Genomic DNA, 24,465 nt, shown 5'->3' with positions numbered 1-24,465 from the left:
CACCCACAAGGTTTCAACCTCCTCACTCCTATTCAACCTCCTCCCCACTAGTCTTTCCGAAACAGTGTAAGGGTATGTTCACACGGCCTATTTACGGACGTAATTCGGGCGTTTTTGCCCCGAATTACGTCTGAAAATAGCGCCTCAATAGCGCTGACAAACATCTGCCCATTGAAAGCAATGGGCAGACGTTTGTCTGTTCACACGAGGCGTATATTTACGCGCCGCTGTCAAATGACGGCGCGTAACTAGACGCCCGCGTCAAAGAAGTGACCTGTCACTTCTTTGGCCGTAATTGGAGCCGTTATTCATTGACTCCAATGAATAGCAGCGCTAATTACGCCCGTAATTGACGCGGCGTTCAAGCGCCTGCACATGCCAGTACGGCTGAAATTACGGGGAGGTTTTCAGGCTGAAACATCCCCGTATTTTCAGCCGTAACGGACGCCCTCGTGTGCACATACCCTTAAACCCTGTCGATTTACAGCCCAGTTGTGTGAATTTTTTTTTCACCTTCAGATACGGCTGCTTTGTTTCCTGCAGCTGTATTTTGCGCTGAGACCTAAGGCCCCATGCACACGACCGTGTTCGGTCCGTGATATACGGTCCGCATGTCGGCTGCATGTCCCGGACCGAACACAGTGCAGGGAGTCGGGCTCCTAGCATCACACTTATCTATGACGATAGGGGTCACTGCCTGTCCGCGGAACTACTGTCCCGTACTGTAATCATGTTTTAGTGTGTGACAGTAGTTACGTGGATAGGCAGTGACACCTAGCGTCATAGATAAGTATGATGCTAGGAGCCCGGCTCCCTGTACTTTGTACGGTCCGGGACAAGCGGCCGACATGCGGACCGTATATCACGGACCGAACACGGTCGTGTGCATGAGGCCTAAGGGTATGTTCACACGGCCTATTTACGGACGTAAATCGGGCGTTTTTGCCCCGAATTACGCCCGAAAATAGCGCCTCAATAGCGCTGACAAACATCTGCCCATTGAAAGCAATGGGCAGACGTTTGTCTGTTCACACGAGGCGTATATTTACGCGCCGCTGTCAAATGACGGCGCGTAAATTGACGCCCGCGTAGAAGAAGTGACCTGTCACTTCTTTTGGCCGTAATTGGAGCCGCTATTCATTGACTCCAATGAATAGCAGCGCTAATTACGGCCGTAATTGACGCGGCGTTCAAGCGCCTGCACATGCCGGTACGGCTGAAATTACGGGGATGTTTTCAGGCTGAAACATCCCCGTAATTTCAGCCGTTACGGACCCCCGCCGTGTGAACATACCCTAAATCTGACAGGTCAGCTGGACTAACGGGTTTAGTGTCAGCAAGTCCTGCGTGTCTCTCACACTCGGGATCCACCTGTTATCGATCACATCTAAGTTATGAACTTTGACACGCAGGATCGAGATATTACCGATCACATCTATGTTCATAACTTAGGGTATGTGCACGCACAAAATGAAAAACGTCTGAAAATACAGAGCGGTTTTCAAGGGAAAACAGCTCCTGATTTTCCGCCGTTTTTTTTTAGCAACTCGTGTTTTTTGACGGACAGTTTTGGAGCTGTTTTTCTATAGAGTCAATGAAAAACGGATCAAGAAATTACATGCACTTCTTTTTCGCAGGTTTTGAAAAACGCCTCATTGGAACAGAATGCCGTATTTCCCATTGAAATCAATGGGCAGATGTTTGTAGGCATTCTGCTTCCGATTTTTCAGCCATTCTTCGGGAAGTTTACGGCCCAAAAAACGTCTAAAAACACTATGTGTGAACATACCCTCAGGAAATGTTCACACGGCTTATTTACGGACGTAATTCGGGCGTTTTCCGCCTCGATTTACGTCCGAAAATGCGGCTCGATAGCGTCGGCAAACATCTGCCCATTCATTTGAATGTTCTGTTCCGACGGTCATTTTTTTTACGCCCCGCTGTCAAAAGGCAGGGCGTAAATAGACGCACGCGTCAAAGAAGTGCCGGTCACTTCTTCAGACGTTAAATGGAGTCGTTTTCCATAGACTCCATGGAAAAACAGCTCCATTTACGTCCGTAGTGGACGCAGCGAAATAGCGCCTCAACATGCCATGACGGCTGAAATTACGAAGCTGTTTTCTCCTGAAAACAGCTCCGTAATTTCAGCCGTTACGGACGCTGCCGTGTGAACATACCCTAACTGGGGCTGCTGTGCAGATCCAATTACAGTGGAAATTATGGTGTAAAAGAAAGAAAAAAAATATATAAAAGTTCCCCAAAGGTCTTTTTTGACCTTTGAGGGACAGACCATAGTAATAAAAAAAAAAAAAAAGTAAAGTGCAAAAAAAAAAAATGAATAATACACATAAAATACGCATCCCAAAAAAACTTTCCCCTCCCGCCAATCATTGTTGTAACGCTAGCGCTGACCCAATTACCCTAATATAGACATGTAATATATAAAAATTTACGGTAGACAATGACGATCACAAATGAAAGGTCTATTTTAGGGTAAAACTATGTTATTACCAAAAAAAAAAAATAGCTGAAACGTAAAAAAGCTTATTTTTTTACTATTATTTTCAAACTTTATGAATAAAAATCCTAAAATAGCAAAAAGGATGTGTATAAAAATGATACAAAAAGAAACCTGCATTGTCTACGGAAAAAACGTCGCAAAAACGCCCGAATTACGTCTGAAAATAGGCTGAGTGAACATTGATTCTGTCAATTGAGCTGTGTGAGGACTTAACTAAATTTATACTGTAATAGTTGAGACTTTTACAGAGACATTGCGATACCAATTAAGTTTTTTTTTTATATCACTTTACGGGAAAAATGGGAACAGTGTTTAACTTTAAGTCTCCCTTGGGACTTGAACAAGCAATCATTTGATCGCTGGTATAATACACTTCCATACTTGTAGTTATAATATTTTTTTTACCGGCTCCTATTAAGCCTAAGGGTATGTTCACACGCAGTAAGCAAAAACGTCTGAAAATACGGAGCTGTTTTCAAGGGAAAACAGCTCCTGATTTTCAGAAGTTTTTTTGTGCCACTCGCGATTTTCGCTGCGGTTTTTTTCAGCTTTTTTCAATAGAGTCTATGGAAAATGGCTCCAAAAATGTCCCAAGAAGTGTCCTGCACTTCGTTTTCGTGGCCGTTTTTTTACGTGTAATAAAAGCAGCGAAAAACGCCCCGTCAGAACTGAACGCTGTTTTCTGCTTTGGATTTTTCGGGCATTTACGCCCTGAAAAATGGCCGAAAATAGGCAGTGTGGACGTACCCTAACTGTGGTTAATATAGGAGCACTAAGATGGCAGATCTGGGGCCTTCAATAGGCCACCAGGCTGCCATGACAACCATTGTTCACCCCCCTCTTTCTAACTGCTTACAGTCCTGGCCAAAATTTTTGAGACTGACACAAATGTTGGTTTTTACAAAGTTTGGTGCTTCAGTGATTAGATTTTTTTAGTCAGATGTTTCTATGGTATACTGAAGTACAATTATAAGCATTTCATAAGTTTTTAAGTTTATGCAAACACATATTTACGGTGTTGACCCTTCTTTTTCAAGAGTTCTGCAATTCTCCCTGGCATCCTGGATATCCGCTTCTGGGCCAAATCCGGACTGATAGCAACCCATTCTTGCCTTATCAGTTCTTGGAGTTTCTCAATTTCTGTGTTTTTGTTTGTCCACCCGCTTTTTGGGGATTGACCACAGGTTCTCAATGAAATTGAGATCTAGATAGTTTCCTGGCCCTGGACCCAAAATGTCAATGTTTTGTTAATCGAGCCACTTAGTTATCACTTTTGACTTGTTACATGGTGCTCCATCATGCTAGAAAAAGCATTGTTCATCACCAAATTGCTCCTGGATAATGTTTAGAGACCATTCTTTATTCATGGAAGTGTTCTTAGGCAAACTTATGAGTGAGCCCACTCCCATGGATGACAAGCAACCCCACACATGAATGGTCTCCAGATGCTTTACTGTTGGCATGACACAGAACTTATTGTAGCGTTCACCTTTTCTTCTCCAGACAATCATTCTTCCAGATGTCTCAAACAGTCAGAAGGTGGTTCATTGGAGAAAATAACCTTACTGCTATATCACACCCCGTGCTGGATTCTCAGCTATATAATGTCTTTCTGTTGTGGTGTGGTGTGGTGCAGTGTGTGTAGATAGATAGATAGATATATATATATATATATATATATATATATATATATATATATATTAGATAGGAGATCATGATTCACTTCTATCCCTTTGTGCAGAGCATAAAAGACATAATAGCCGATGGGCTACGCCCACTAGCTTTGATACAACTGAGAATTCGGGTATGTTCACACGCTTAACAAAAAACGTCTGAAAATAGGGAGCTATTTTCAAGGGAAAACAGCTCCTGATTTTCAGACGTTTTTTGAGCAACTCGCGTTTTTCGCAGCATTTTTTGCGGCCGAGTCTATGAAAAACGGCTCCAAAAACGTCCCAAGAAGTGTCCTGCACTACTTTTGACGAGCCAGATTTTGAAAGCGACACGTAAAATTAAGGCTAGTGGGAACAGAACACCGTAAAACCCATTGAAAGCAATGGGCAGATGTTTGTAGGCGTATTAAGGACGTTTTTTCAGGCGTAAAACGCCCAAATTACGTCTGAAACCACTGCATGTGAACATACCCTTAGAGAGCCTGCAGAGTGCAAAACAATTACAAAAAATAAATGAATTTTTTTTTAAAAAAAAGACTGCAAGTCATAATAGCCAGAAATATTGTTCATGCACAAACATGACAGCTTATTCTGAAAAGTCACCTGAAAGGTTAGATATACGTTAAACAACCTGAGACTGCGCTCATTTACCAGCAAACGCACTTATGTATAGAACTTACAATAGTTTTGGTGCTTTCCGGCATCCAACTCTAATATCGCTTGTGAATGGATAAGCCATTGCCTTCAAAAAAAATTCTAAGGAAAAGCCCTGCCTCAGCTAGAACTTCACCCGAAGCAGTGATTGCATGCACTAATGCATTCACTTTTCAGACGGCATTTATGGTAAGTTGCGGCAGCCACATGCAGCATAAACCACGTTCACAGGCGATGGCTAAAGGCCACGCAATTGCCAGTAATACCACAGTGTTACCGGCAAAAACGTGCAACCATTAGCCACCACAAATGGACATGGTGTCGTCTGCATGCTGCCACCGCAATGTGGGAACGTACCCTTAGGAGGCTAGTCTCCTGTAAGGCTAGATTCACACGAGCATATTACGTCCGTAATGGATGGACGTATTTCGGCCGCAAGTCCCGGACCGAACACACTGCAGGGAGCCGGGCTCCTAGCATCATAGTTATGTACGACGCTAGGAGTCACTGCCTCGCTGTGGGACAACTGTCCCGTACTGTAATCATGTTTTCAGTACGGGACAGTTGTCCGGCAGCGAGGCAGGGACTCCTAGCATCGTACATAACTATGATGCTAGGAGCCCGGCTCCCTGCAGTGTGTTCGGTCAGGGACTTGCGGCCGAAATACGTCCGTCCATTACGGACGTAATGTGCTCGTGTGAATCCAGCCTAACCGTTAACTGTTGCTAGGAGGCTGTCCTTTTTCTAGAGAAAATGTGGTTCCAATGACAAATCCTTATTAAAGCCTACAAACGCCCAGGCAACTAGAATCACAAGTGGGAGAAAAAAATTATTTAAACCAATGGTCCAGCTGATATATGGGGCAGGTCTAATTTAAAAAAATAAATAAAAAATCTGTTCAAACCCCCTCTGATTTAGCGAAGGGCATTTGTTTACTTCCTTGCAGCCATGACGTTTATGCACATGACCGCTGCAGCCTCAGCAATGACCATACATGCCAGCAGGTCCGCAAAAACTGGCGGGGACCACAAGAGGGGAATTAGTATTGTGTGTTTGTGTTTTTATATTTTTCTAAAATCAACATTTCTGCTCTAAGTAATTTATTTTTTCAATCCCGGACAGCTCCTTTAAGACGGAGTCTGCACATTGTGGTTTTGCCACAATTGTGTGAACACAGTCTTACTTGAGTGACTTTCCATTGGGAAACTAATTGGTTTGATCAACTTCCAAATCGACTTAATGTTGACTTCGTGTGAGGACCTTTGACGGCAGGTAAAACACTGACCCAATACTAACCTAGAAAAATGATAAACAGAAATAAACACATTGATGCATAACCATATGTCTCATCTTACACATATTTTTACATCCCACAATTGCTAGGTTTCCTTTAATGAAAAGCCTTTGATTGACCTTCAGAAAATCCTAGATAATGAGCATAGTGTTTACTTAAATTCCTAAATTTGTTACATAGTAGAGATGTGAAGTCATCTTCTAATGCAACACGAGGAAGTGGGTACTGTAACAATGTATTGGTCTAGACGCCACTATAATCCTGATATACAACTCCTTATTAATTACAAGGATAACCTAACAATGTGTCTTTGCACGACTGACCTCATTCGAACGCTTCCTTTCCCAAACGTTAAATGTTCTAATACTACATTATATAACCGGGGTGGCCACAATGTAGATAGTGAGCCACCTGCAGCTTCAGACTACCCAACGCCATGGTAGACGTGTTTACAGGGTTCAGGGAAACAGTCCTGAATTCATTGCACCTTCCGAAAACCCAACACATGTGGTCATCAGTGGCCGAATGGTCTACTCCAGTACTTGGCATAGGAAAGGAAAGCTGCAATGAAGTGGCTGCTGCTTGTAGATTCCTGTAAAATTAGTAGTGCAGGGTCAGAAGAGAGAAGTCTTATGTTAAATGGGCACTGTAACTGGTACATTGGCATGGGTAACACTATTGTAATCAATTTGTATGGACACAAGTACCAGCAGTAACTGCTCTGATGTGGTTTTCACAAAAAAGGAAATTTTGACATGAGTAATTCTGTGCTGGCACTACCATATGCTCTACCCTTCATGGGTGTGACCATGGGGAATAGGTACAGGTGGCACCATTATGTAGGTTACCCCTGCTATGTACAGTATTTATAATAAAGCAAGCCAGGACCCTGTAACTCAAACATTGGATTGAATCTACTAGAGGTCTCACTTGCATAAATTGGGTTTTATTGAACACCCTATAATTACAGTCACATTAAATTTTCTAGCACATTCTCACCTGTATAAATGCTTGCAGCAAATACAGAAAGCAGACCACGGTCAGGTCACAATTTTCCTACTTAAACTTCAAACATTACAGGTTTGCCAGATAGTGAATTGTAAACCCATCACTCCAAAGAACACGCTTCCAGCGCTCCACATGTGCTTCATACCGCAGTAGCCAACAACTGGCATTACATATGGTGATATCAGGCTTGTGTACAGCTGCTTGGCAATGAAAATAGAATCAAGTACTCACCCTACAAATTTCAATACCCTCTATAAAAATTAAAAATAAATCTACATAAAGATAATGACCCTGCTGTGAAGATCAAGATCTACCTATCAAACAAAGATACTGCTGGTTTTCAAGATAATGGACTGACCAAACCGAACCTATATAGAATTGGAAGCAAGTCTCACAAAAAGAATGGACACTAATAAAAGACAATGGACACAAAATATTACATTTTATGCTAACTTCACAACTCTTTTGTGGTGTACTGTCGGCATATACACGATTGTGCCCATAAAATAAAGTACATGTGTAGGTTTGGGATACATCGGCATCCCGCAGTCGCAACTACTTTAAAAAAAAAAAACTAAAAAAATAAAAACACCATTATAGTCTATAGCAGATGTATGCTACTGTATAGGCATGAAGTTGCATATGTCAGGCTCTACTAACAAATACAAATAGGTGTGAACTTGGCCTCAGTGTATAAAAGAGTATACGGCACACCAATTTTTAAACAAAGGTATTTTTATTTTGTTTTTAATGCCAGGGGCAGATTGCGACGTTTCGGTCTAAGAGACCTTCATCAGGCACTGAGCCGTGCTGGGAAACTGCATAGACGAGCGCTAATGGTGCTGATGGCGGCTGGCCGCTGTGTCATGGCGCTCTCAGTGCCTGATGAAGGTCGCTTAGACCGAAACGTCGCACTCTGCCACTGGCATTAAAAACAAAATAAAAATACCTTGGTTTCAAAATTGGTGTGTCGGATACTCTTTTATACTCATATTTGGGTTGGGCCCATATCTGTGCAAAACCCCATCCTTCCACGTATCTGGTGCTGTCTGAACCTATACACAAATTGGCCTCAGTGTAGGCTTTTGTTTTTTGCTCTTCTTTTTCCTGATGCTCACGAATTAACAACCTAAACATAAAACCAGTGCTACTATTGTCCATAGGCTGTGTTGGTTTTGCAGCTCAGCCCATTTGAATTGAACGGAGCCAAGCTGCAATTCCAGACACAGTCCATGGTCAAGAGTGGCGCTGTTTCTAAAGACAAACACTTTTTTAATCCTGATGTTTTGAGCGCTGAGTGGACCTCACAATATTTGCAGTTGACAATAAAATGTACTTACAGGTGAACAGAGCAGCTCTACCAGGGTAGGAATTGGACAGTGCCTTGTTGATAGTCACTTGTTTCTTCAGTATGACGCATGTTACTACTATTTGTCTTGCATGGCTGCATACACAATGTTATGCATTGGTGGAAAGTGAATTTAATAGTACCTGCAGATATTAAGGGGTGTCCAAATAAGATAAGATTTTGTGTGCGTGTGCGTGTGTTCTATCCTATCTCATATATGTAGTGTCTGTATAATGTAAAAGAGCACAAATATCAATGAAAAACTAGATAGAAAAAAATAATTCTCTCTCTGTGATCGCCTAAATAACTTCCCCCAACTCTACACAGCATTATATCCCTTAGACAACACCCATCATCTGGAGGTCTAGGATTACGATTTTATACATTTCTCTGGTTTTGCTGTCAGGATTTGCTGCCACCTTCTGTCAAATATCACTCATTTTCCAATTCCAGTTGCAGATACAATAAATCCTCTCTTTCACTACATGTAAGGACCGTCTCCGTCATTCTGTCACACAGACTTAAACTGTGTGGTTAACTTCCACGAGCGGGTACTCTATCAAATATTATTACCTCTTGTTAAATAAAACTGTGATTAAGCCATAGAGGACTGTCTGCCACGTACAAGCTAGAAGACACAATGTGGTTCATGGTATAGGAAGCGTTTCATGGTGTAAGTATTTAGTAATAAAATTATTATGAGGAGAAACAGTGCTGCTTATAGTAAAATAAAGTCAGATGAAAAGCTAACCTTGTGTAAAGGGCACCCCAGGAATTTTCATTTACAACCACATTCTAGATTATAAAGTCTGATTCATGTCTTGCAAAACGTATTCCTATTCCCAGTCATCTGGGAAAGTTTAGCATATGGTGAGATTTAAGTTAGTCATATTGACAACTGCTATAGGCACGTGGTTAGGACTGGAACCTGATGAATTCAAGTGGATAAGAGCAGGAATGGTAGAAACCGACACAAGACCTGATCGAAAACTGGTCCATCCACGAGATTGTCAGCCCGATCCAACAACTTTTAAGTTAATAGGGGCCTCTGACTGTCCCGTCAAATATCGGGGGACAGAAGAATCTGGCATGTTGGAAATCCAAAATGCCAGATTATTTGTTCCCGCAGGAGATAAGCCACTGCCAAAAGTGTTTCTAAATGGAACACAGTAGGTTTCATTTCGAGTGCCGACAAAAAGTGAATTAAAGGGATTTTCTCATAATCTATATCTATCACCTATTCACAAGATCTGATTGGTGGGGTTTGACTGCTGGTACCCACTGATCCGAAGAACGGGCTTACCAGGTCGTCCATAGTCACCCCATATGAATGGAATGGTACTGCGTATGCTTTACTATGGGGCGGCCGAGCACTTTGTCTGGTGGCCCCATAGAAAATGAATGGAGCGCCAAGCATGCGCAGTACCACTTCATTCATATTGGGTGCCCAGGGACGGCCAGGTAAGCCCGTTCTCGGGATGCTTAGACTATGGCTGTCAGCAAAGAAGGGATATTAAATCCTCATTCAACTAAACCAGGGGTGGGGAACCTTTTTTCTGCCAAGCGCCATATGGATATTTATAACCTCATTCACGGGTCATATAAAATTATCAACTTAAGTGTCAATTCTTCAGTGTGAAATGACAACTCCCCAAACATGGGTGGAGCACGCAGCAAAGAATCCCAGGTCCAAGGGAGACAATCAATATGCAATCGAAGAAAGAAACTGCAGCACTCAAGATAATCAAGAAGTGTATTTGATTTATTCCCCAGGCATAAAAACACTTGCAACGTTTCAATCCTGTGGAAATATCATAAATGCACTTGATGAAAAAAAAACAAAAAACCTTTAAGTCACCTGACCTCACCCTGAGTGAGTAGGGCGGGCGGACGGACAGAGCCAAGGAGATAATGATACGGTGGCAGCGGCAGTCAGAGTGAGATCGGGGCGTGCGGTGACGGGAGTGGACCAGTCCAGTCACCTCACGGACTCAGGTCAGGTGACCGGACTGGTCCACTATTGGGCCAGCACGCACCGACCTCACTCAGACCGCCGCCGCTATACTTGGCTTCGCCCGCCCCGAAATGCCATTGAGTAGGGCGGACGGAGGCAAGTAGCGAATGACGCGGCAGCAGCGTGGTCTAAGTGAGGTCGGGCAAGACTAAATGATCACGCAGGCCTTTTACAGCCCATGGGCCGGACGTCCCCCTCTCCTGAACTAAACAATAGTTTGTAGGAAGAAAAAACATGGAAAAAAACAGGGTTGTCTAGGATTAGAAAAACCTCTGCTATTTTTCCAAAAACCGTGTTTTTCTAATCCTTGACAACCCCTTTATAAAAGTATTTAAGTGATTTATCTTGACCCCATCCTGCAGAATCACATATATGTATGCGATCGCCCGGGCCAAAGAGAACAGCTTGCAGCACTAACTGCCGGGATTGGAGAAAATTTATCCCAAGCATCTGCATTGATCGCTGCCAATATAAAACACTCCGCCCGGCCTTGTGATTGCCAAAGCTGACAGTTTCATACTGGCAGCCTGCAGCCTAAAAAAAAAATAGCGGAATTTCTTTGTTTTGTGCATTCCGCCATTATAAATCAAAAAACAAAAAGGAATCCAACTGCTACATAGACCTAAATTAAAAAAAAGTTAGGGCTGACTGAAATCAGCGAGGCAAAAAACGTAAAAAAGTGCCTGTGATCCTTAAAGGGATTGGTCGCTTTAGGAAAATTATCAAGAGTAGATTGTAAATATTTTTATAAACTTACTTATATACCTTTATATGAAGTCTAGTGCCCATTTCCTGTAATCATAAGCCCCACCCCATGACAGCTGTCACCTGGCTGCCGCTCCAATGCATAAAATGGCCAAAGCTGGAGGAGCATGTGACCAGACACGTCACCTGCATCCTCCATTGTAATAGACTTCACACAGCAAAACATGTAGTAAAGCGAAATCCGCAGCACACAGTAAATGAATGAGTCAATGTTTTGATGCTAACAAGGTTTTGGATTTGTTCTGACATACATAACAGAAGACCAATATCAATGTTTGCGTTTCGATCCAACAGGACCTTTGCCCAGTATATCTGTATATGGGAGTCCGTCAGGATATGAGCAGCGTGCTCCAGCATAGGCGGCTTGTGGTAACATTGGTATTGCGATCTATGTAGCACCCAGGAAAACTAGCGAAGGCGCAGTGCTACAATGGTGGATGCAAAGTAACGTGTCTGGTCATATGCTCCTCCATCTACGGTCATATTATGGACGAGAGTGGCGAACGGGCCGAATGTTAGAGCGGTCATAACAAGGGGGCGTGGCTTATAACAGAGGAAACCATTATGGAAATACAAATATAGACATATTAGTAATTAAAATAATGTTCACAATACATTGCTGAAGATTTTACTAAAGCAGCCAACCTATTTAAGGCCCCAAATTGTCTCATTTCTTAAAGGGGTTTATTGGGACTTTGATATTGATGGCTGATCTTTAGGCGACTGGCAGGAGTCAGACTCCGGGCAACCCCACCAATCAGCTGATTAAAAAATGCTGCATCCCCCTTCATCGTGATTAGGCACAGCGCTATACATTTTGTAGTGGCTGGACCTGGTATTACAGCTTAGTCCCATTAACTTGAATGGAAATGAGCTGCAAAGTGTACGGCGCTGTGCCTGGTAAAGTTTATCGGTAGGGGTGCCGGCCGTGGGACCACCACTAATCTGATAGTGATGGCCTATCCTAAGAACAGGCCATCAATATCAAAGTCCTGGAATACCCCTGTATAACGGGTTAACAAAATAATGTTATTGTAGTAGTATTTATCACAACGAACCCGTAGTCAGTCCATGTGGCGCTGTAAAGTGCCTCCGAAAGAAGTGCATTGCTTCTAAGGGAGAATACCCCTATAACATAGGATGAGTTGGAGCCTTACACCCCCCCCCCCCTCTCTCTCAATGAATTGTACCAAATCCAGAATGCAAAAGTCATGCGCGCAGAGGTACGGTATGTGCCTATAGCAATGCCCACCAAGATAACATTGGAAAGATTTTTTTCTAATAATCATTCGAGGACAGGATACCTATAACGTAAAACTTTTAATAGCCCTGATGAACGGATATGATCCCCAGAAATGCTTCATATGATGAACTGTAAAAAAAAACACGTTTTATTGTCCCTACAGATGTCCTCTCTCCATACATTTTACTCATTCACAATATACACGGATAGCAGACAGCTCTACAGGTTTGGCTGCACAGCTCATGAAATTTATTTTCAAATTAGTTACAGTTTTTACTGCCCTAAAGGCGTCAAGAAGGACTAGAACCCAAATTCTTAAGTGAGCCCAATATATACAGCCCCTATAATCTGTGGATCTTTGTATTATTGGGACCCTTGACAGAGCTACAGCGTCGCTGACAGACTGGTCGGCTGAGATTCTTTTGCAGACTTTATATATTTATACAAGTTAATTAAATCACCTTAGAAGCGCCACTTTCTAGAGTAAACAAAGCCAATTTCGTTGCTTGTCTGGATTAGATTTCTATTTTGTCTCTTTTTTTCAAGCCTGCGAAACAAAATTTCCCGGATTTCCTAATGGAGTCTATGTACAGGGTTAAAATAAGGTGAAGTCCTAATTTCCTCACATAACTATTTACATGTATATACAAAACGTCATGCAATATAAATCGGAGTCTAAGGGGCGTAACTAGAGCGTCTGTGGCACAAGGTTTGTGCCACCGGGGCATACAAGGTACTTACATAGGGCAGCGTCAGGACATTGCAAGTGACTCAGAACAGACTGTGGGTGCCGGGGACTATGGCACTGTTCCTGCCAAGTTACAGGTTTTTTTAATTTCCTACTGATGGCCTATCCTTGCAGCAGATTCCACCCTTTGCATTGCACAGATATAATACATGCAGATTTTGCCACGTATGTGACACCATCCATGGAGGAAGAGTTCTTCAGATGTGTGAACTTGGCCTAATAAGTTATTGGAAATTCTTTACTTCTTGGCTCCGTTCAACACTATCGGTAACTTTGTGCCTCGTCTGGTGAACCTTGTGCAAACATTTTAATGCAGCAGGTAAAAAAACATATCAGGGTAGCAATAATATCTGCAATGAACCAGGATAAAGCCCTCTGTTACCTATCAGAAAACAAGCGATTACACTGTAATACAAATGATGACACGAAGGTGCAGGATTATTCCATGGACCAGTTTAAGAGCGCATGCACACGACCTATTTTCAGACGTAATGGAGGCGTTTTAATTACACCTGAAACGACGGCTCCAATACGTCTGCAAACATCTGCCCATTGCTTGCAATGGGTCTCACGATGTTCTGTTCAGACGAGGTGTAATTTTACGTGTCGCTGTCAAAAGACGGCGCGTAAAATTACGCCCGCGTCAAAGAAGTGCAGGACACCGTTTTTCATTGACTCCAATGAAAAACCGCTCCAATTAAGTCCATAAAAGACGCCGCGAAAAACGCGAGTACATGCAAAAACATCTGAAATTCAGGAGCGGTTTTCGCCTGAAAACAGCTCCGGAATTTCAGACGTATTTTGCTTTTGCGTGTGAACATACCCATAGTATGCCTGGATGGAAAGAGAACTGAGCAGTGTAGTAAAAATGTGAGAGAGGTATAACGGAGGCCATAGAAATAAATTATTATAGGTGCAAGAAAATGTTTATCAAGGACTGAATGGACTTTATAGGTTAAATCCAGATGATATTGGAATATAGTAGTGCCCTCCCCGAAAAATCGTCCCTCATTCTGCTAAAGTTTACAGCACAGTTATAAACTGTAAATGGTCCAATCCCCTTCCTTAGTGCTCTACATGTATTACAGGCTCTCAACCTGTTTCTCACAATGCCTTGCTGTGAAGCTCTGAACAAGACAGGCTGGGACAACGTGCGTGCCCATAGTGTCTCTGAATGCCATGTAGAATCCGGAGAATTTAGGCTAGGACTGCATTGTGACATTTGCCTACGATACCATGAGACAAGGCAACAGTGTCCGGATATGTTGCAGGGCTATGGCTACAGTTGGTGCCCTGTAACATCACAGCCTATGTCAGTGGTCTCCAGCCCGCAGCGGTCAGGGCTTGCTGGAAGTTGTAGTTTCACATCAGCCGCTGGTCCTAGATCACCATATAGAATATGCTTCAATCATCAAATCAACAAGGTCATCAAAAATGATAAAAAAATAGTATGAAATGTAGTACAGGTCCATAACTTTAATGGAACTTAGCTTATCAAAGAGGATATTAATGAAATTGTAGAAATAATTTGGTCTTGTGGATTGGGACAAGTTGAAAGTGAAAAGGAGCATAAGCAATTATACAGCATAGAAATAAAACGGCAACATACAGTAGAAAACCTGTAAAGAAACCTAAAGGAGGTCTATGAAGAACGGGGAGACTAATTCACACACATTTAGGTGCATTTCACATGGCCGGAATAGATTCTAGGAATACCCGTTCATGGACACAGCCAAGTTTAGTCTTTCATCTTCATTTTCCAAAAGCCATAACGTCTTTATTTTTCCGGCGACAGCCATTAAAAGGGGATGTTTTTTTGTGGGACAAGTTGTATAGTAGTTTAATGTATTGAGAAACTGTTAAAAAAATTGTGTGGCGTTGAAGAAAAAACTAAAAACCCACAATTCGGAGTGTTTTTGGGGTTTTATTTTTACAGCGTTCAGTGTGCAGCATAAAACTACATGTTAACTTTATTCTGGGGATTAGTAAGATTTATAAAGTTTTAACCTGTCACCAGCATGTCACCTATTAAACCAGCAATACCTGGTGGTAGTGACTGAAAAATAATTTCTATGTAACCTATAATTATCTTCTAAGTCGGCTCTATACCTTTAGTATTCAGTTTTTTAGTGTTCCTGTGCCGTATGCATATATGACTCATATCATATTCCTCGAGCCTTACTAAGTTAACTCCTCCTCCTTACTTTTGATTGACAGGTCCTCACCTCCCCCCAGCACACACGAAATCCCGCGCTTGCGCATCGATGTCCTATTCTGGTGTGTACGCACAACAGGACACCATAGTGGCGCATGCACAGTAACTAGATTTGAGGCCTGGGTGAAACAAGTAAGGGCATCGGACCATACGTGACTGGCGCATGCGCGCTATCTCAGACGAGATTTCAGGATTCAGGGCAGGCCAGTTTTTGGCAGTGGGCGGGAATAAGAAGAGGAACGAACGAGACTGACTGATTATTACCATAAAAAGGCACAAAATGTTTGCAGACCGCTATTTACGGTCGGAGGAGGAGATTAGGAGAGGTGATAATGGCAATGGACTTTTGACAGCAGAGTTCAATAGGTAAAATGCTGGTGACCGGTTCCTTTTAAGGACCAGGTCAATTTTAGTTTTTTTTCGTCTTCTCCTCCCTGGCTCCCAAAAGCCATAACTTTTTTTATTTCTCTGCCGACACAGTTGTAGTTTTTAAAAGCAATAGCAGAATTTATTATACCGTATAATGTAGGGTTGCATGATGCATCGAAATTTCTATACTGTTTCGATACCGTGCACCCTCAAACGGTTCAATACCGTTATTTCATGTATTTTGATACTAAGCTGTGCGGCCGCACAGCTAAGTATAGTAACACATGACTGTAGTTAGAGCGGGGCTGCGGCTGTGTAATATGTGTGTAATACAGTCATTGCCCCGCTCCTGAGTCCTGACAAGTGTGCGTGCGCGGACAGCATGATGTGATGCGACCAGCGCTGCATTAATGTGCTCCAGTACTGAAGACAGAACATGGCGGGCGCACTGCAAAACACCCCCATGTTCTGACTTCAGTGCCTGCGCTCATTAGTGCAGCGCCGGCCACATCACCGCTTGATGATCACGTGTGCGCACTTATTGTCAGGAGCGGGGCAATGACTGTTACTCAGCCGCAGCTCCACTCTAACGGGGGAGATTAGAGAAACCTCTGATTTCCGCCGCTATTCCCCTGAATGCTGCGGTCAAAGCTTCACCGCAGCATTCAAGGGGAAAATGAGATGGGGGAATGCCCTTTGAATTGCGTCACAGGAATTCCTATAACGCGATCGAGGGACATACCATATATGGGCAGGCAGCTCAGGGACCATTGAAGGACCCCAGGGCTGTCTGATATTTTTCTGTTGTTAGAGCATACTTAGGTATGTCCTAAACAACTGCCCGTGTACACTCAGTATATAAATATATGCCAGTACATTAAAGTATAAAAATAAAAAAGTTAAAAATATAAAAGTAATGTTAAATCATTTTTTACAACATTAAAATAAGTCTCAATACATGAAATATACACGTATTTGGTATAGTCACAACTGTAATAACAAAATTATCGCATCATTTATGATGTTTACGCGGTTATAAAATAAAAAAAATTAATTTTTTTCCACATGGTGTTATGAATTTTGAACCTCCATGTGCCTCACATTATTAGTAATTAACCTCATCATGTACCTCACACATTAACCCAATATTGTCCATTATGACTGTGAGGAACTTGATGGGGTTAATTACTATTAATGTGAGGCACATGGAAGTTCAAAATTCATCACACCACATCAGAAAATGTAAGAACTTTTATTATTATTATTATTATTGTTGGCCAAGTCTCGTTTTGGTATTGAGTATCGCAATACTACACAAAGTATCGGTATCGAAGTCCAAATTCTGGTATCGTGACAACCCTAATATAATGTACTGAAAGAAATTAATGTGTGGTGTAGAATGGCTTTGATTTTACGGGGTCCACCGTGTGGTAAACATTACATTTTATTCTGTGGGTCAGTATGATCATGGAGATATCAAATTTATATAGCTTTCTTATGTTTTACTGCAATGCAGCCGTGTTTAAGAATTAAACAATATGAGAAACACTGGTTGTTAGAGCGGAGCTGCTCGACAAACCCAATAAATAGGCTGTAGCGCGGGCAGTGTACCAATAGAAACCAGTCTCTCAAATGACAAGTGAAAATTCGGGTTTTGCCAAGTTATATTTTTCTCCCACCCAGAATGTCGAAGATATCAAAGAACAACAAAATAAGAAGAGACAAGGGTCCACAGATCTGTTAGGCTGTGTTCACGCAGAGTTTTTTTGCAGGAGGAAAATTCTGCCTCAAAATTCCGTTTTGGATTTTGAGGCAGATTTTGTCCTTCCTGCACGGCGTTTGCCTCGTTTTTCGCCTGCGGTCATTGAGCGCTACGGGAAAAAAAGTCAGCGAAATACGCTCTCTCTGCCTCCCATTGATGTCAACGGGAGGTCAGAGGTGTAAACGCGCGGTCAGAGGTGTAAACGCGCGAAGATAGGGCATGTCCCTTCTTTCTCCCGCGAGGCGGTTTTACCGCTCGCGGGAGAAAACCGCCCCCGTCTCCCATTGAAAGCAATAGGAGGCATTTTCGGCCGGTTTTTGCGGAGCGGTTTCCGCTCCAAAAAGCTAGTCAAAATACTTTGTGTGAACAGGGCCTTTACAGCCGCTTGTTGATAGTAGCAGGGCATTCATTTTAAAGAAAAGAATAACCAATAAAATGTAACATCGCAAAAAAGCTAAAAGGAGCTGTATTACAAAAGCGGCTGCTACCATTCACTAGGCTATAAGCCACGCTAGGCTTGCAGACTTTAAGAGGCTGGGACAGGATACCAGCGCAGGCCGGCACGGTGACGTCACTAGGTTGCGCCGGCCTACGCAAGTTCCCGGCTCGGCACCTCAGAAGCTGCAGGACTGATGAGGCAGTGAGACTCTGCAGCCCTGATAGGCTTGGGAACAGGGCTATGTGAGTATGTTTTTTTTATTTGTTTGGAGGGGCTTTATCTACAGGGAGATTGTGTGTGGCACTATCTACAAGGGGGGGGGGGTAACACTATATACAGGGGGCATTGTGTGGGACACACTTTACAGAAGGGGGTAGTTTACCCCCCCCCCCCCCCCACAGCCCTTCCTTCTATTTTATGAGATCCCTTTAATGTAGATCTACCATAGATCATTATTAATGAGACCTCATAAAATAGTGAGGGATGCAGGGTTGGACGTAACATAATAAGAGGCTAAACTCACCCCTCCCCTTTACACTTTAAGGCTAAGTTCACATAGGGCAGATACATTGCGCAAAAGGTACACAATGTATCCACTCCAGTGGGTGCTGCAGTTTTTCACCCGTCCGTCCGCTGCAGAAAACTGCAGCATTTGGTCTCCTGGGATGATGTTTCATCCTAGGAGACTGCTGCAGCCTGTGATTGGCTGCAGCGGCGGTCACATGGGATAAAAAGTTATCCCAGGAGGCCGGCCTGCAGAACATCAGAGGTAAGTATAAGGTCCTATAAAGGAGCAGAGCAATGGAAATTAAAAACGCAGATGTGAACTTGGCCTAAAACGCCCTCCCAAAAAACGTAACCATTTTACTTAACTTTTAACAGCAACTGCAACACACAAGTTGCGATTTTTGCGGCGTAATCGCTACGATTCCGGCGCAAGTCGAAACATTTGACCGTTGCGGGTTTTAGATCCCCATTGAATTCAATGGGGAAAACCCGCAACAAACTATCAAGATTTTCCCACCACAATCGACATGCTGCGGCTTAAAAAAACCACACTGCAGGTCAATTTGAGTATGGAATCTCCGCATATCACCTACGCAGCGTCTGGATGAGATTTCTTGAACTCTCATCCACTCTGCTGCTACTATATTATGCTGCAGACTTTCCGCAATGAAATACAGGTGAACTAGCCCTAAAAATTAGCAGATGGAAACAAGTCCCTCCTGTCCCGATGCTTTGAGCTTCAGGCAAGTTCTTTTTTTATTAGCTATTATGACTACGAAATAGCAAATCCATGATAAAAAAAAAAAAAGTTCACGTTTGTAATTTTTATAACCCTGTAACTAAAATGTTAATAAGAGTACACGTGGCAGCCTAGCTGTATTTTTAAATTACACACAGAACATATAAAAGGATCATTGTTGGGGGGGAGGGGGGGGGGGTATTAAGTTGTGGACGAGATTTTTGAGCCAAAACTAAAAGTGGATCCAGGAGGACTATAAATACATATAGAACATTCCTTCTGAAACCAATTCTGTCTTTGGCTTAAAAATCCGCAACAAATTGCAGTGTGTGAACATTGACTTAGGGTGCATTCACAACCAGCATTTGTTGCAGCATTTTTCTGCTACTGAAAATCAGTTCCATTTTTCTGGATCGATCTTGCAGAAATCCATGCACCTGCTGCAGAAACAATCACGTTCAGATGAATAAAACAGATTTTCATTTTCAATATTCAAATAGATAAATAAATTCAGATTTTGAGCCACTATATTGGGGAATTGCAATGTGGCTAGTTCTTTATTATAATGGCACTATTAAAATCAAGTTTGCAAGCAAACGCTATTCTAAGGCTGGGTTCACACAACCTATTTTCAGACGTATACGAGGCGTATTATGCCTCGTTTTACGTCTGAAAATACGGCTCCAATACGTCGGCAAACATCTGCCCATTCATTTGAATGGGTTTGCCGACGTATTGTGCAGACGACCTGTCATTTACGCGTCGTCGTTTGACAGCTGTCAAACGACGACGCGTAAAAATACAGCCTCGTCAATAGAAGTGCAGGACACTTCTTTGGACGTTTTTGGAGCTGTTTTCTCATAGACTCCAATGAAAACAGCTCCAAAAACGGACGTAAAAAACGCCGCGAAAACGCCGCGAAAAATGCGAGTTGGTAAAAAAACGTCTGAAAAGCAGGGTCTGTTTTCCCTTGAAAACAGCTCTGGATTTTCAGACGTTTTTGTTGACTACGTGTGAACATACCCTTACAAGCCCGCAATGCGGCAGGTCGATCAGTTTCCCCGGCAGCCTCTATTCTATGAACAGACCATTTTGGGCTCGTTCACACTGGCACGGAGCCTGTACAGACGCGCCACACAGGCAATGCCTCAGGAGGGAACACCTTCCATACACAGAGTCTGATGGGGAATGGCCGGTTTTGTTTTATGAAATCAGAAGCACATGGATGTAAAGTAGAGGGCTCATGCACCTCGTTGGCGGTCCTTTTATACGGCTTTGTGCATGAGCCCTTAGGCTATTTTTTATTTTATTTTTACTATAGGGATATCTGATGGTTGCAAGCGACTGATTATCCCAAAAATCTGGGCCGTTTTAAGGATAGGCAATAAAACTGCAAAGCATCCGCCTGATCTCCAGGAATATGAAGATGTACAGATTCAGCCAATGGGAGTCCGGCACAATTATCCCACGATTTTATTCCAAGTTACGAGAAACAGTCACCCTAGTCGCCCTTCGAGGCAGAGGCCAGAACCCGCTGCCCTGATTTCTTGTTGGAAAGTCATTTGTAAATGTATCACTACTTCGGTCTCTATGTACTATATACCCTGCATGTTTGAATAACACAATATATTATACATGTATAAATGTGGATGATGAAAGATGAACCCCCTCCTCGGAACTGTGGCCCCCATTTACCAGTGTGCCAGAATTGAAACAGCACAAACGCACCAATAAATATGGAAGCGGCAACGACTGACAGATTTATCAAGTTTGGCCACTTTCACACAGCAGTATTCCGCTTCAGTGTTTGTAAGCCAAAAAACAGGAGAGGAAAACAAACACGGAAGAGGTAGAAACCTTTCCATTCTACTTCTCTCCGTGTACGAATCACTCCTAGTTTTGCCTTGCAAAATACTGACCAAAATATCACCGTGTGATGTGGACTTCATGTTATTTTCTTTTTTTTATCAAGACCAAAACCTTTGATATTTGTTATTTCATTAAATTGTTGAACTTGGAGTCTAAAACCGTAGCAAGTAATAAATGCACCATCACCATGTACCCCCAACCGACGGCTGCCCAGCTGTTACCACATACTATAGGGCACTAGTGGCACCAGGGATGGAACAACATTACTAGACCTTGGTACCAATGTTAAGCCACATCATTGGCAGTTCACACCACGGTGATCGTGATATCGATTGGTCACATCATTAATAGGCGGTTTCCCTTTTAATATTCAGTGTCGCTTAACACCATAAGTCGTATATGAAATTCTCACAAACTGCAAAGGTCGGGGACATCTGGGACATCTATTAGATTTATCTGAGGTGTTTGGTGCCAGCATTTGAAGTAGATTCGCCCACATTTATGCCAGGTTTTGGCATATACTACACTGCTAAAATTTGCCATGAAGACATGGCGACATTTTAACAGTGTGGTATACGCCAAAACCTGGCATAAGCAGGTTAATAAATCTGGGCCATTGTACTTCAAACGCTGGCACCAAACACCTCAGATAAATCTATCGCTGGGCGAAGCCACTGCTGACCCGACATTTAGCAAACATAGCATTCATCGCATGGCAGCCACGTAAACGAGTGGCTGTCCCTGTAATGTATGGATGTGCCTGGTCTGCCAGAGCGGTGCCACTTAGTGTCCGTCCGCTGTGGCTCATATAGGGGGGTCCAGAGCGGGTGACCCCTCTCTAAGACATCCAGCTGCCCTTATTGGGTATATGCACAGGAGCGGTCTTCATGAGAGAACCCCTTTAATGCACGCACTGTTTTATGCCAACCCCGAATCAGGATACATAGAATATATATTGAAATGCGGTCTGCGGTTCATGAATTATTAACCGTTTCATATCCTTCAAATTTAACAATGGAAATCACAGCATCAGAAGTGCTATTTATCGGGTTAGATGCAGTGGTAGACATGACATCATTGCTTCCAGGTCTTTGGGATCTACTGAACACGGTCAAATAAAGGACCACTGAATGGTGTCACGTTCGGGGTGTACATTTGGCATACACGCTGAAGAGATTAATAGCCTATAATGGGCTGAACACATGCCAGGAGAGTATCTTTTGGCATATATATGGCTGGTATCCGTCGGTAAACTTTTTATGAAACTACTAGGGAGAATAGATTAGATGAATTTATTGTGAAGCTTCTCTTGGGAACATGACCGAGGGAAACCCAAGTGTCAGAGGGGCGGGAAAAAAAAAAGTAAAAAGTTCATCAATTTCGCTATTCTTCACCCAAACGTGTGCAGCGCCAGGAACCCATATAGATTTTCTTATTCATCAAAGCACGAATTAACAGAATAGAAGAAAGTCCCGTCCACTAGTCCTAAGGTCTTCCTTTAGGAGACGCTGAGGAATAGGAGGTCACTTCTCTTACAGTCCAGACATTTACTTATAGGAAAACCCTGGTCTTTCGTTATGTGCCGTATACAAAACCGGATCTTCTCAGCCTCCGGAACAATCCTATAGGAATTTTATTGATGATCTTATAGGTTCCTGGGCTCCATAATGAGTGAAACAAATCCACCAATCTAATTCCATAGAAATTAATAGGATCCATTGTGTACAGCAAAAAAAAAAAACACTACAATTGCCAGAGCAGCTTTAGTAGGATCGACCTGCAATTATTTCCCTACATAGGAGAACGACCCTTATAATGCCAGGAAAAGACAATCCCCCACCTTATATACAGAAAAACTATAAAAATTACCCCTTATAAACGGAATCCAAATAGAACAATTCCATAAATGAAACAGTAACTTATAGGAATCCTCCTGGTCTTGGCATTTCTCTCTTCAACTTCAGCAGAAACAGCCAAAATTATACTGGGGTACGTTATAAACCCCGGCTCACAGCGGAGATCACGGTCATTTACACTTATGTATTTAAAAAAAAAAAATACTAAAAAACTACATTTAATAATTTTTTTTACGTTTTAGTGGGAAATGTCATAATTTAATCTTTTAAAAATGGTGCATACATTATATTTAAATTAAAAAAAAATAAAAATGGGGGGGGGGTCGCAACTCCCTGACCGGTGAGCCAAACTTAGATTCCATTACAGGGGTGGGGGTCGAGGTGCTGCAGCCATAATATGGACCCTAAAATACAACTGTATAACATCCATGACCTGCCTTAAACATTGTAGTATCAGATCTGTCTGTCACCTAACAGCTGCCTCCATGTGCCATGTAGTCCCCACACATCTTCCTGCAGTTATCACACTAATAAATGGGACATATGCAGGTAAAGTCTCACAATGTATGAGGAAAATGTCGCACATGATCAGGTCGTCGTCAGAACGATGTATATAATAAAGTAGAATAGAATATATATATAAATATATATATATTCTATCTCCCCTCCCACGAGTGTCGGCATGTTACCTGTGTCTGGAGTGTGCGGACCCTGCCTCACAGGACTTGTCTCCTGGCTGCGCTGTCCATGCGAGAGGATGAGGAGGAAATCCTTCAGATCCAGGCTACAAATTGCCGCAGCGCCGGCCTGTCTCTCATTTAAATGTCTGCCAGCTGAGCTCTGCCCGGGAAACCTCCCTCATCATTGGCCGCCGCTCTCAGCCCGGGTGCCGCTCTTCTCCGCCCCTTTAACACTTCCCCGGCCTCCTCCACCTCATACACTTGTTCTGATATCATCACCGAAAATGCTGCAAATACTCTGCGCTGCCGGCTAGTCAGCCAGGGATACAGCCAGGGAATAACAAGGCTCACATTATAACGCAGGGTTCAAGCTTGTTGAATTCACACATGCAGTTTTTTTATTACGTTTTTTTTAACTAAAGCCAGGAATGGCAAATATATAGGAAGGACTTATACTTTTTTTTTGTCCCTGTTTATTCCCTCCTGGCTTTGGTTTAAAAAATAAAAACCTGCATATAAAAAAAAAAAAAAATGAATTTAAAACTGCATGTGCGAATTCAGCCTGAAGCTAAATTCACTAAGTTCTGCCGCTGTCGCAGATTCTGCCAAAAATCCCGGACAAAATAATGCAGTATGCAGCGATATTTTGTTCTGGAAAATGACAGACACCATGACGGAAACGCCAAAGAACCCATTATAGTCACTGATGTCACTTTTGTTGTTTAGCAGAGCAATGGAAATTAAAAACGCCAATGTGAACT

At 42.6% G+C, this 24,465-nt stretch overlaps 1 protein-coding gene across 1 annotated transcript in view; it reads right to left on the bottom strand.

Moving 5' to 3' along the window:
* Positions 1-23,946, bottom strand: part of GREM1 (gremlin 1, DAN family BMP antagonist) — a 34,604-nt gene extending 10,658 nt beyond the window's left edge. Inside the window, exon 1 of the mRNA XM_075843380.1 lies at positions 23,714-23,946. The gene's annotated coding sequence lies outside the window, so the exon portion shown is untranslated. The remainder of the gene's footprint in view (positions 1-23,713) is intronic.
* Positions 23,947-24,465: the final 519 nt, after the last annotated feature.

The sequence above is a fragment of the Rhinoderma darwinii genome, chromosome 12, assembly GCF_050947455.1.
Source record: "Rhinoderma darwinii isolate aRhiDar2 chromosome 12, aRhiDar2.hap1, whole genome shotgun sequence".
Classification (NCBI taxonomy): Eukaryota; Metazoa; Chordata; class Amphibia; order Anura; family Rhinodermatidae; genus Rhinoderma; species Rhinoderma darwinii.
Note: the sequence above shows the minus strand (reverse complement) of the source record. Positions and strands in the feature narration are given on the sequence as shown.